Raw genomic sequence first — 13790 nt, 5'->3', positions numbered from 1 at the left:
CCAATCAGCCCATTCGGGGGAAAAATTCCTTCCCGACTCCATAATGGCAGTCAGAATAATCCCTGGATCAACCTTTGATAGTTCCTACCTGAATTTAAGACCCGTAACAACAACCTGCTGGTCACCCAATGTCTATATCCTGCAATATCCTAGAAAGACGTCTAGATTTAAGAAGCTTTTATTGTCTGGCTTACAATCTACTATCGCGCTTCCACTCCACTAGCGAAGTTAAACCCTTCCCCAGGGAAATGGTCCATGCCTCTAGCCCAGTTCTTTTTCTAAAAAAGTGGGTGGAGGGTTAGAGAACACTATCACTGAGAATACATACAATTTGATTCCACATGCAACTGAACCTGTTGTAGTAGCGTGCAACTGGGTTGATGAGTCACGCTTAGCCCTGACTTGGTGCAGGTACGCAAATTAAGTAGTGCCACCACCAGTCAAAGAGAATGGCAGTGGCCACGCTATGCAATTAACGTAACATGGCTTAAACATGTTGGGCGGTCTGCGCTGCAGATCCAGCATGCCATCCTACATGCTTAAGGCCCATTTAGACACAACGATTATTGCTCAAAAAAAATAAATAAAATAAAATCGCTCAAAGCCGTCTTTTGAGCAATAATCGTTGTGTCTAACTGCACTGACATTGTACAGTTTTTGTTAAGGCGCCGCTGATCGTTGATCTTTCAGCATGCTGAAAGATCAGAGATCAGTTATCAGGAATTCACAGCAGGATACAGCTAATACTATTGTTTCAGCTGTATCCTGCTTCCTGAAGACAGGCTGGGTATGAAGAACACAGCTGTCCAGCTGTGTTCTCCATACCCCGCTTGGAGTGCTCGGCTGTATAACAGCTGGGTGCTCCGTGCAGAAAACAGCTGGATGCAGAAGACAATTGGGGACACACTGCTTGTCTTCTGCATCCTCCGCTCGGATCGCAAGGTGATCGCTCAACGTTTAAGCGATCACCTTGCGCTAAAAGCACAAAACGATTATCGCTCAAAAATTGCTCAAAGGATTTTTTGAGCGATAATCTTTGTGTCTAAATCAGCCTTGTACACATAAGAATGCATTACAATAGGAGCCGGTGTTTCGACAGTTATGGGTGTGCTTGTCGCATATATTCAGAAGGATGGCGTGTTTATGAAAGTAGCTATATGTCGTGGTTTCCAGCATCCACCCATTTAGCTGAGACTTAGTAGAATTGAACTCTGTTGCCAAGTCTACTAGCCACTGGTTGTTCCACATTACAGTTATATTGCATTGCATTCACTATTTCACAAACATGGAGAACTTTTGTGTCTCTCCAATTTCTTGCTAGCTATAGTTAAGCATAACTTGGGCACAACTTGTATTGCCCACAGACCCCCCCCCTTCAGCACACGAACTCTGCTAATTAACACGCAGTGGTAAGTTCTATTTCTTGTCCATGAAACTGATGGGAAAAGGACGTGCCATGAGATTTTTCACACGGACCATATGTATAGCCTGATAGGTCATAATGGGCGCCATGTGTTGTCTGTGGAATTACACAGACAGCATACGGTCACAAACATTCAAGTGTGCCGGAGGCCGTAAAAGTTTAGATACTAGCTTTTTTTCATATTCACCCCACTTCAAATGTTACAAATGTCTTTCAATACATGACACATGGTACATTAAATGTTAACATTAAAGAATATAGCTCCTCCCACAAAAAACAAGTCCTTCTATAGTTACGTCGACATAAAAAAACCCAAATTGTAGCTTTTAGAAGGTGGGGCTACGAAAATGAAAAACCAAAAGAAAAAAAGGCTATCTGCTGCCAGCTTCAGGTTATAGAGGATGTCATTAACCCTTTTCATCAAATATCGCAATACTTTCTAAAATACTTTTTAAGTACCCAGTAATGATGTATCATACATACACACACAATCAGTGGTGAAAGGGAAGGTAGAAGCTGTAACCCCGACTTTTCATCTACCCCCATGCTACTTCTCTAATTGAAAGAAAAAAGTGAATAGCAAAGAACTATGGTCACATCCAACCATCGTTTTATAACACATCTTTACAGGGGTCAGAGTCGCATTTTTTTCACACAGCTCCAAATTCTTTCCTTCAACCATTCATACTTAGAGTATATAACTTTTCATGTGACTTTTTAGGATAAGCTGCCATGTGAGTACATGATGAATAACACTATTTCTAGCCATAATATGACTTGCATCCTGCATTTATCACCAGTTGTCCTCTCTACAGGCCCAATCTCTAATTCTCATTTCTCTCTGAGCTGGTGGGTGGATTGTGCTGTTAGGATGTCCCTATACACTGCACATGGAGAAAACGGTAGATTCGGCTTTCTGTCTGTAGCACACACAGAAGTAATATCTTCATGTAGAACACTAGAGAAGCACTGAGCAGTATAGATGTAATTCCAGGTGCTGTAACTTAGTAAACAATCACTTAGCTGGAGGCATATCTGTCTCCCTCCAACAACTCATTTCCTATTCTTCTGTCCATCAACTTCTATGGGTGACATGAGTCACCTCTACTTTATATCTGTTTCATTACCTGTTAGTAGAGACTGGCATCACTTAAAAACAGGCAGTGGATAGTAAATTAGAATGAAGACCCCTATTGGTCAGCACTTTAGAGTGATTATTTTTTAGCTGAGAAATGTCATTTTTGACCCCCATAACCTTTTTTATTTTTCCGCTGATTTGGTTATACAAGGGCTCGTTTTTTGCAGGATGGCCTAAAGGTTTTTATTGGTGCCAATTTGGGGTACATACAACTTTTTGATAGTTTCTTATTCAATTTTCCCTTGGAGTCGAGTGACCAAAAAAAGTTACATTCTGGCATTTCATGTTTTTTTTCTGATGGCATTCTCCATGTGAGATTAATAATGTGATATTTTAATAAATTTGGCCTTTACTGGCATGACAATACTAATTTTGTTTTCTGATGGGATGACTTGGAAAAGAAGGTTGCGTTAAACTTTTACTACATTTTTTGTCTCTCTCTTAGGGCACCTGAACTTGTAATTGTCTGATCCCCTATATAGTATAGTGCAATACTACTATATTCTGACTGGTGTCAGGCTTGACTTAACAGGCACTCACTTATGACAGCTCTGTGGGTCTTCAAAAGGATACTGGCAGGGGCGTAACTATAGAGGATGCAGGGGATGTGGTTGCAGCCGGGCCCAGGAGCCTCAGGGGGCCTATAAGGCCTCTCCTCTCCATATAGGGAGCCCAATACTATGAGTAAAGCATTATAGTTGGGGGCCCTGTTACAGATTTTGCATCGGGGCCCAGAAGCTTCAAGTTACGCCTCTGGATACCGGCAATTATTAAACCGCACCCCGCATTCTCAGGACCCCCAACTCTAATCAGGGCATTTAAATGCAACTGTCAGAAATGAATCGGTATTATCTTTGATCTTGGCTGTTGCAGGCAGGTGTTGGCTGTCAAAGATGGCCGACTCCCGAGCCCGCTGTATACATAGACTCCCAATGTGCGTTGTACATGTGCAGCACATATCTGAAAGGAGTCGATAGGCTTTACAAGGAATGATCATTGCCTTTGGGGTACTTTGATTTCTTTTGTTTGGGTAGTCAGTACTTGGCTTAAGTAAGTAAGTTTTAGTGTTTCTTGCCATTACTTTATATTGTAACATTATTGTTCCTGGTTTCTCCATCAAATATGTAAATGGATACATTTCTACTTTACAGTATACAATCCATAAGATATGTTAACACTCTAATCATGTATAGTTTCCAAAAGTATTCAGCAACAGAACAGTTTTACGCTTCTAATGACCTCGACCAAGCCCCTCTGCTCTGTTTAGTTTTTACGGTCACTTGTATATGCTGAACACGGAGGGTTTCAGTCAAAGATCAAATGTCAAAGCAGCGAGGAAGAGGGGGGAAAAAAATCACTACTGCAAAAATGTAAGCATAGGCCGCTTAAATTGGATTTCCCATTTGCAACCACTGAAACACAAGTTTATCCTAGACTCTCAGCTACCACGGAAAGCTTTTGATTCATGAAGCAAATATGTGACTCCCATGGGAGCCATCAGTACATTGCCGAGGCCTTTATCTTGTTTAGGGAAGAAACGTGGTTTCAATATATTCTTGTTTGATCATTAATTGTATCCCTTACTAGTAAACATTGACACCAGGACAATAGTTCAGAGTTCTAGCTAGGCTGTTCTACACCTGAGGCAATGGTGCAGCTTGATGCCCTGGCCCTATTCGAGGTGCATGCAAGTTCTAAGCTCTCCTAATTTGTTTCTAAGGAAACGACTCACTCTGGAAAGCTGAAAGTATTCTTGCTTCTCAACATAATCTCTCTTGATGAATACATTTTTCACAACGCCGTGATTTCATGACTGGTGAGAACGCTTCTTTAGTGGTCTGATTTGCTCACTCGGAAATTGCTGATTCAATAGCAACATTACTAGAAAACATGATCACAAAGAGCATCCTTCATCCATGCCCAATCCATTGTGACAACTGATGGAATGAAGGCTTCATCCATGCTGTCATCACATGGCATGCGTACAGCCTTGTGATTGTTGGTCAACATTCGCGGCACCCACCTTGAGGAAACTTTCCGCATCATCAGCTCTTCATACAGTATAGGGTGCACAGATTCTACTCAAATGCTGACTTTGCAGGCAATCTCTTCCACAGTCAATTGGCGGTCCTCCATAACCACTTGCTCCACTTGTGTAATTGTGTTGTGGGACCAGATGGTGTGTGGCTGAGCCTCCTTTGGTTTGTTCTTACACGATATTCAGACTTTTTTGAACTGTTGCATTCACGAACACACATCTTTTTATGTCCATGACACCTTCACTGCTATCTTACTAAACTGATGGTGAATGTCAATGGGTGTCATTCCATGCTAGTGAAGAAAACAGATGATTACACACCCTTCTTGGAATGTCAACATCACAATTTTCAGTATTGAAAAGACTTCTAATTCCAGCTGCTGCCACCTGGGTATAGTGCACTAGACAATGCTGCCTGTAATATCATCAAACATGACTTGTTTGGCGGTGAGTCAGTGATGGTCTCGGGAGACATATCCTTGGAGAGTTGCATCAATATGATAGCCATTGGTGCGTGACTGTAGTCAGGTACCAGGACCCCTGAGAAAGCAATGTCTAATGTCAATATGTGGGATCCTTGCATCCCCTTGAACTTGTGCCTAGCTAGTTGGTAATATGCACCATCTTTCTGTGGCACTTTATCTGTCTTTATATTATATATCTTTGGTATTTATTATTTTATAGTATTATAACATTCTTGCACGTATGGTGCCTCAGGGTATATCGATTTGCTTTTTGTGTTTACCACCATTTATTATTATGACATATGTAAATATGTGAGGAGGATGTTATGGTTTTTGCATACATTGGGGTATAACCATTGTCATGCATTTATTGCGCACAGTGCTTTTTACACTTTGTCAAAAAAATCAAGCGCCTAGGGGAAGTTGTCATTTTTCTGCAAAACTCGGCATGCAGTTACATCTCAGGCAGATATGCATATGATTAGAGTTGTGGTGTGATTGGATGAACGGTCTAGCCACCTGAGGCCCTAAAAAGAGTTCAATTTTTGGCCTTTAAAAAGTCAGAAGCTACTTGTGTGTAGTGGACCTCTTTTTCTACTTATATATAGTTTGTTGACCACTAGACATGCCTATACAACACAATCAAAGAGATTTCACCCAGTTAAGAGTTTGAGAGGAGGCATATTATTGGATTGCTGGAGGGTCATATCAATGTATTGCCTACAACCTGGGCTGTTCTAACCAGACTATTACAAGGTGTTGTGACCAGTAGATTCGTGGGTGCATACAATGCGACCAGGCTTAGGACGCCCCCAACAGACCATCAATAGAGAGCATCACCTAATTGTCACACAAGTACAAGCAAGTCCAACAGTTTTTTTGTTATCCGCCATCCAAAGACAGGTGGCACCATCATTATAGGACCCTGTGTCTGTTGCAACCATTTTTAGGCTCTTGGCTTAAGAACATTTGGTCTCATACCACCCATTATGTGTACTACCTTTTACACCCACTCAATGTCACCTCTATTTGCACTGGTGTCATGAACAACGAGACTGGACTCCTATGAAGCGGAACCGGGTTGTCTTCAATGATGAATCCAGGTTAGGTTTGGGTGCTGACAAAGTGATTGTGTCTGGAGACCTTGGAGTGAGTTCTACAATCCTGCCTTTGCTGTGGAGCAGCACACTTCCCCCACTGCTGGTGTGATGATCTTGTTAGGGGGGCCAATTTCATGCAACAGTCGGTCACCCCAGTAGTGGTACGAGTGGTATGTTCAGGACATCCTGCAGCCACATGTGTTCCTCTCATGGCAGCTTACAAGAGGCATTTTCCAGCAGTATAATGCTCAGCTGCACACAGCAAGGGGGTCATGGGAATGTCTGCACAAGATTGTCACATTTCTATGGCCTAGCCGGTCACCAGATTTATCACCAATAGTACATGTATGGGACTATTTTGACAGCCTATGAGTATGACAGCCATTTTGACAGCCTAGACGCTCAGTTACAGCAAATGTGGACCTATATAGTGCAGAATAACATACAGAACCTGTATACCTCCATGCCTGCCCATATTACATCTTGTATCCAGGCTAGAGGTGGCCCAACAGGGCACTAGAGCTTCCATGCCCATCTGTATCACATTTTGTATCCAAGCTAGAGGTGGTACAACAGGGTACTAGAGCCTCTATGCCCTCCAGTATCACATCTTGTATCCAAGCTAGAGGTGGTGCAACAGGGTACTAGAGCCTCCATGTCCACCATATCACATTTTGTATCCAAGCTAGAGGTCGTACAACAGGGTGCTAGAGCTTCCATATCACATCTTGTATCCAAGCTAGAGGCGGTACAACAGGGTACTAGAGCCTCCATTCCCTCCCATATCATATCTTGTATCCAAGCTAGAGGTGGTACAACAGGGTACTAGAGCCTCCATGCCTGCCCGTATCACATCTTGTATCCAAGCTAGAGGTGGTACAACAGGGTACTAGAGCCTCCCTTCAAGAGTGTTCGGCTTTCCTCAATAAATTCTCCTTTTGCTCTGATATTGTAATCACTTACTTATATCAATGTTACAATCACACAGAGAAAGAATTTCATTCCAACAACTCCTTCTAGGGAATAGATTTTTCTTCCAATTGGTGTAAGTGGTCTTAATGTATTTCTGGCACATGAATACAATTGTGCATCTACTAGTACGTCATGGCCTTTCTACACATTGGCATTTCTCTTTCTTTTGCCTACCATCCCTTGTCCCTGACATGCATATGGGGGAGCCGGTGGAAACAGCCATCGGATGAATGATCATTCTTTCCACAGTCGTTGGTGTATAAGCACCTTTATGGAGTGGGAACATCCTTGGAGATTAATGACAGTATATACATTCTGTGTACACTTCAATGGAATATTTTTTTTCTCTAAAGCGGGGCAAACAAAGGCAAAACTGTAGGAGGTGAAGAAGTTGCACTGTAGTAGATCCAAAAGTTCTCTGCACTCTTTATGAGGAGACCAGTGGTATAAGTTGTGTGTCATAGTTCAGAGCGCTTCACTGATTTTGAATTGGAACCTCAAGCTCCCCCTTGGAGGCAACCATTATAACTGAGATGCATGTACTTACTCCTAAACATATGTCTTCCAAAATGATACAAGTATTCATGACTAGTGTTATGTCTTCCCGATACATTACCTGCTCAACAATTACTGTTTTAACATTCAATGGAAAATGGCCAGTGTAATCAGTGAGATGAGCCCCATTGTAGGAAGAGGATTGTTGATAATTTAGGTTTCTTAATGATGTTGTGTAAATACAATGGGTTTGCAAATAGCAGCTCATTAATGGCAGAGTGTGTGGTCTTATTTACATATGAATTAAGATGATTCTAGACACACTGTCACTATAGCTAGTGATAATCTTATGGCACCTATACACAATGGATAATTGGCCATCAGAGCCTTTGGTCAACAGTAATCATTCAATAGCCCTGTCCACTGAGTTTAGTATTACCTAATTAGCTAGTTTTTTTAAAGAAATTCAACTCATAAGGCCTCTTCACATGGGCTACAAAATCCCGCTATAAAACGCATTTATGTGAGGCCGCATCCACACGGGCGATTTTCTTGCGCAATTTTGTAGCAATGTGACAGTGCTACAAGTGGCATGTATGTAGAGCCCATGCTTTCCTATGGGTTTTTCCACACGAGTGATGTTTTGTAGACAGGGACATTATGAGACTACAAAATTGTGGCGTCTTTGTTTATCACATTGTACAGCACGAACTTGTGATGCGATTTCAACATTAGAAAGTCCTATTAATCTTCTCGCTACAAAATTGTGCACTTTTTTCTCCAAGAAAAAAGCATCACTGACGCTACAAAATCACATGTACATAGCAGCGATATCACAGCTATTTTGTAGCAGATATATTGCTGTCACCCGTGTGGATGTGGCCTCAGGGCGTACTTACACGAGCGTAGACGTTTTTACGGGCACTCACCGGCGCCGTAAAAACATGTGAATGGGCGCACAAATCTGTCGTTTGTGCGCTTGTTCAGATGGCCCGGTTCCGAAGCATATACACGGGCCTGGATTGCTGTGGGGCGGGGGGAGACAGTTTTAGCTCTGCTAAAATGCCTTCCCCCTTGCCAGCTCTCGGCAAGGAAAGGAGACGGGGCAGGAGCTAGTGTGCTAAGCTTCCGCCCCCTCTCCACCCCTTGTCAGCTGACAGCAATGGGAGGGGGTTGGATAGGGGGGGGTTTACAAACAAGCTTCCGCCCAGTCCCGCCCCCTCCCATTGCAAACAGCCGGCAAGGGGCGGAGAGAAGGAGGAAAGAGGGTGAGAGTTTAGCAGACACTCTGCTAAAATCCCTCTCACCTCTCCTCTCCGGCTGTTGTCATTGGCTCCCATAGGAGTCTATGAAGCTGCCGTATTCCGTCCAGGAAGATTGTCCCTGAACTATCTTTCCTAGCGGGCGTAAAAGTGCCCAGACGAAATGTGCTCCTATGCGCTATCTTGGCCGGCCAGGTGCTTTTACATGGTGGAAAAATAACCCCTCTGATCTGATGCATTAGAATCCAATGCATCAGATGGTAGCATATATATCGTCCAGCTGTGAAAACGGTGGCCGCTATACGCTCATGTGAGTAAAGCTTGAAGCTCATGGTTTCCAATGGGTTCTTTCAGGCTACAAAACTTCGCTCATGTAAAAGAACCCATTGGAAACCATGAGCTTTACATACATGTGGTTTGTAGTGATGATTTTGTAGCCCATGTGAAAGAAGCCTAAGAGATGTTTGATTTAGAAAACCTATTTTCAGATGCCCCATTAGGTATTAAAGGGATTGTCCAGATTTTAGAATAACATCTTCCAAAAACAGCACCACACATGTCCATGGGTTGTGTCTAGTGTTGAAGCTCAGTTCAATTGAAATGAATGAAGCTGAGCTGCAATACAACATACATCCTTTGTATAGGCATGGTGCTGTTTTTTGTAGAGAGCATCCATGTTTTTCTAATCCTTTAATTCCATTTGAAGGTGTTCGTACATATTAGATTAATGTCAACCAAACCTAAAGATTTTGGTAGGACTGACTAGCCATCTAATTGCTCTTTCACATGCGCATAGTTTTTTTTTTCCGTTTTCTCGCCGATGCTGTAAAATCACGTGAAGGTACTTTTTCCCCGCTTGGGTAATTAGCATTTTCTCGCCCATTCCCACGGCCGTGAGCGTGTTTTTTAGCCGAAAAAAATATGTCCCACCCTGGAAAACCCTCGCTCGGCTTAAATCCTCTGAATTGACTTCTAATTTCTACATAGAGACACCTGTAAGCTTTTCGCAGCATTAGCCGCTGTAAAAATGCCTCCTACTCCCTTTTTCCCTGCTACCATAGGAGTCTATGGGTCCAGTACTATCTTTTTGCCAAACGTATATGCGTCGGCACGTATTTTGGTTGCGTATGTTCCATTTTTCACGGTTCCACATTTTTACGCGCCGTATACGCGCCCATGTGAACAGATGCAATGGAAACTAATGCTTCACATCGGTAGCATATATACGGCTGAGTGTGAAAACCCTAAAGAGCCCTAAGGCTAATTTCACATGGGTGAGTGCGGTATCGGCCAATGTGCGATGTCCCTGCGGATGGAAGGCATTTTTGTGTTTATAACCACCTCACAAAAAAAGAAAAGTGAGAATGAACCAATCGAAAACAATGGGTTATATTCTCTGTGTAATGCTCTTGCAAACACGCTTGTGTGAGAAAGCCCTTAGCGAGGCCACACACAGGCGAAAGCGCAAAAACGCTCACTCTTGTGCTATTGGCGCAGGCACTTCCCATTTACACGGGTGGGGAAATCCTCTCCACCCTGATTTTAAAAGGCTGATTAGTCTTACGAGGTGCCGGTGTTTGCGGGTATGCATGGTGTTTTTCGCAGACCCATGCGTACATATGTGTGTATTTGCACACCCCTATAGACTTCTATGGGGACCTGAGCATAAAAATAGAACTTGTCACGTTTTTTTTTTGTGCAAGCAAAAAAGGACCTTAAGAATGAACCCATTGAAACCAGTGGGTTCTATTTGTTGAATATTGCGCAAGCAAAAATTGTCCGTGCAAATACGCCTGTGTGAGGGAGCCCTTAATGTCACTTTTTTCCATTTTCTCATGGCAACGTGTAAAAGATGCAGTGAAGACGCCTGTAATATCTGTTTTCACTGTGTTTTCTTAAACTCCCATAAACTTACATGGGCGCTTTGGTCCGTGGATATGGACCAAAATAGGACATGCAATTTTTTTTTTCGTTTTTACACACAGTATTACGGCACTCTGACCCCCTGAGCGCCAGGTGGGGTGCCCTGAACTTCCCGCACCCCACTGTCCCTGCCTACTTGCCTCCACCCTGGCTAACCCCCGGCGGACAATTGGACGGCGGTCCCTATCCTGGCTAGGGACCTGGCGACTACAAGGATACCACTAACTAACGGGGGACAGAGTGCCGACAGAAAAGGCAGATGGAATGGCCAAACAGGAACAGACTGAGCTAAAGGCAAACTAGAAGGAGACTGACTAGCAACTAGTACGGACTGAGATAGGCTGCAGACAGAACTGACTAGAGGCTAACAGAACCAATAACTGGCAGTGAGCTCAGGTCACTGCCAGCCTTATAAACGAAAGACTCCACCCAGGGGCGGAGAGTGGGAGGTGCCAACTCCCCCACTCAAGCACAAGAGAGAGGAAGGGATGCGGGCGGTGCCCTACGGGCGGACCCGCCCACGCCGCCGCACACTGGCCGCCCCACATCGCCGGGAGAGCCCAGATGTCACAGCTCCAGGACACCGGAGCCGACGCCGTAGCGGTGCGCGCTGACCGCAGGACCCCGCGCCGCACTGCATGGTAACACACAGTCTCGGTCCATGTAAAAAACGCACGTCTGAATACGCCAATTTAATTCAATAGGTTCGTATTCAGTCAGTACAAAATGCAAGCTGAATATGAACAAAAAATACGACCGTGTACATGGGCACTAACACCCTGACGCCGCGTTGTGTGACACTTGTGGTTCGCACTCCTGTTTTTTCCTAAATTGACAAAATGAATAAAAAAAAATGGAATGAACATTTTCCGTAATTTGTTCCGTTAACGAGCATTTCCTTCCCGAAACCCAAATAAGAGTAAAAAGCTATTAATAGAACATTCACTGCTCCGACATCTGGAACCGCAAATAATGTTCACACACTGGATCGTTTTCTGGGAGACCCCCTGCAGACCGTATGGTAATCAGGACCAGACCGACAATACCGTGTCATTAAAACCAGTCATCAGATCTGCTGGATCAAGGTGCTTTAAGATCAAAGGGGCTAGATACAGACTGTCAAGAAAATGTCTTTCCCAGAAAAGACGATGTAAGAACATCGATCGATACAGAATAATGAATGAGAATTCAGCACACAGAAAACATGAATATATCGTTTATTTTTAGGGTTTTTTTTGCAGATTTTTTTTAGTTTATAGAGTATACTAGGTGATATACCGATGCATTGCACGGTGATTTTATGAATAGCAGTCCTGGAATATACAAAGAGGGGCACAGAAATAAGCCGAGCACCACACTGTTATGGAAGCTGTCTAAAAGAAAATCTGTGTTGCCCATAGCAACCAATCACAGCGCAGCTTTCATTTTACCTCAGCAGTATAAGAAATGAAAGCTGAGCTGTGATTGGTTGCTATTAGTGACAAAAATTACTGGGAAAGTCAGTGAGTTTTCAATGATTAAAGGGGTTGTCCCGCGCCGAAACGTTTTTGTTTTTTTTTCAACCCCCCCCGTTCGGCGCGAGACAACCCCGATGCAGGGGTTAAAAAAGAACACCGCACAGCGCTTACCTGAATTACCGCGCTCCGGTGACTTCTTACTTACCTGCTGAAGATGGCCGCCGGGATCTTCTCCCTTGGTGGACCGCAGGGCTTCTGTGCGGTCCATTGCCGATTCCAGCCTCCTGATTGGCTGGAATCGGCACATGACGGGGCGGAGCTACCAGGAGCCGGTCTCCGGCACGAGCGGCCCCATTGAGAAAACAAGAAGACCGGACTGCGCAAGCGCGTCTAATCCGGCGATTAGACGCTGAAAATTAGACGGCTCCATGGAAACGAGGACGCTAGCAACGGAACAGGTAAGTGAAAAACTTCTGATAACTTCTGTATGGCTCATAATTAATGCACAATGTACATTACAAAGTGCATTAATATGGCCATACAGAAGTGTATACCCCCCACTTGCTTTCGCGGGACAACCCCTTTAATTCCGCCAGTACTCATCGCCTGGTGCTGAAGAATGCTCATGCAAAATATCACTCAAATCGGACCAAAACTGTGGATTTGTATTTGACACAAACAAACAGATTTTGTGTTTTATATATAAGATCAGGCCGTGTTCCCATATATGCAGCGGTCCGGCTCATTTGTTACCCTGATGCCAGAACTGATCTCATTGTTTTATGGGACAGTTCAATACATCCGGAGGTGTAACTACGAGCTCCTGGGCCGCGATGCAAAATTTATAAGAGGACCACCTACCTGCCGTATGCTGCTTAAAATACTAGTGTCGTCTTATGTGATGGAAGGGCCTTTAGGTCCCCTAAGGCTCCAGGTACCAGTAGCAACTGCTACCCCTGCACTTCCTATAGCTACACCCCTCGGGGCATTTAATGGCAGATGCATCTCTGAGTAGGGCAGAAAAATGCTGCACTTACAGCGGCCCGTAGGGTGACCCCAGACTCATGTTGAGGAGCTGGGAGGGTAGAGTAGTCACTTGTCACGGTGGCAGTTACCAGGCTCCCTCCCGGAAGGACACACATAGCTTTGGCCAGAGCATCGCTGGGCCTCTTCCAGACACCCCTAGGATAGGAATGCCCAATAAACTGGAGGACAGGGATAACATATATCACGGGTGACGCCACCGTTACGTTACCCACCGGTATGACCCTCTGCGGTAAATAATGGAACCGCAGACAAAAGTAACGTACCTCAGGTCCCTGGGAACAGTCAGGTCCTGGCAAAACCTGACTTAACATAAGTTCCAGAAGATGGTACAATTTACACAGCTGCATAGATTCCTATAGGAGCCTATGCTAGCTGCCGGAGAAGGGAGGTGGGAGGTAGTTTAACAGCGTGACTGCTAAACTCCCTCCCCCTTCTCTTCTCCGCCCCTTGCCGCTGTTTGCAATGGGAAAG

Source organism: Eleutherodactylus coqui, chromosome 3 (assembly GCF_035609145.1).
Source record: "Eleutherodactylus coqui strain aEleCoq1 chromosome 3, aEleCoq1.hap1, whole genome shotgun sequence".
NCBI classification, from domain to species: Eukaryota; Metazoa; Chordata; class Amphibia; order Anura; family Eleutherodactylidae; genus Eleutherodactylus; species Eleutherodactylus coqui.
The sequence above is the reverse complement of the archived record's forward strand: the minus strand, read 5'-3'. Positions refer to the sequence as shown.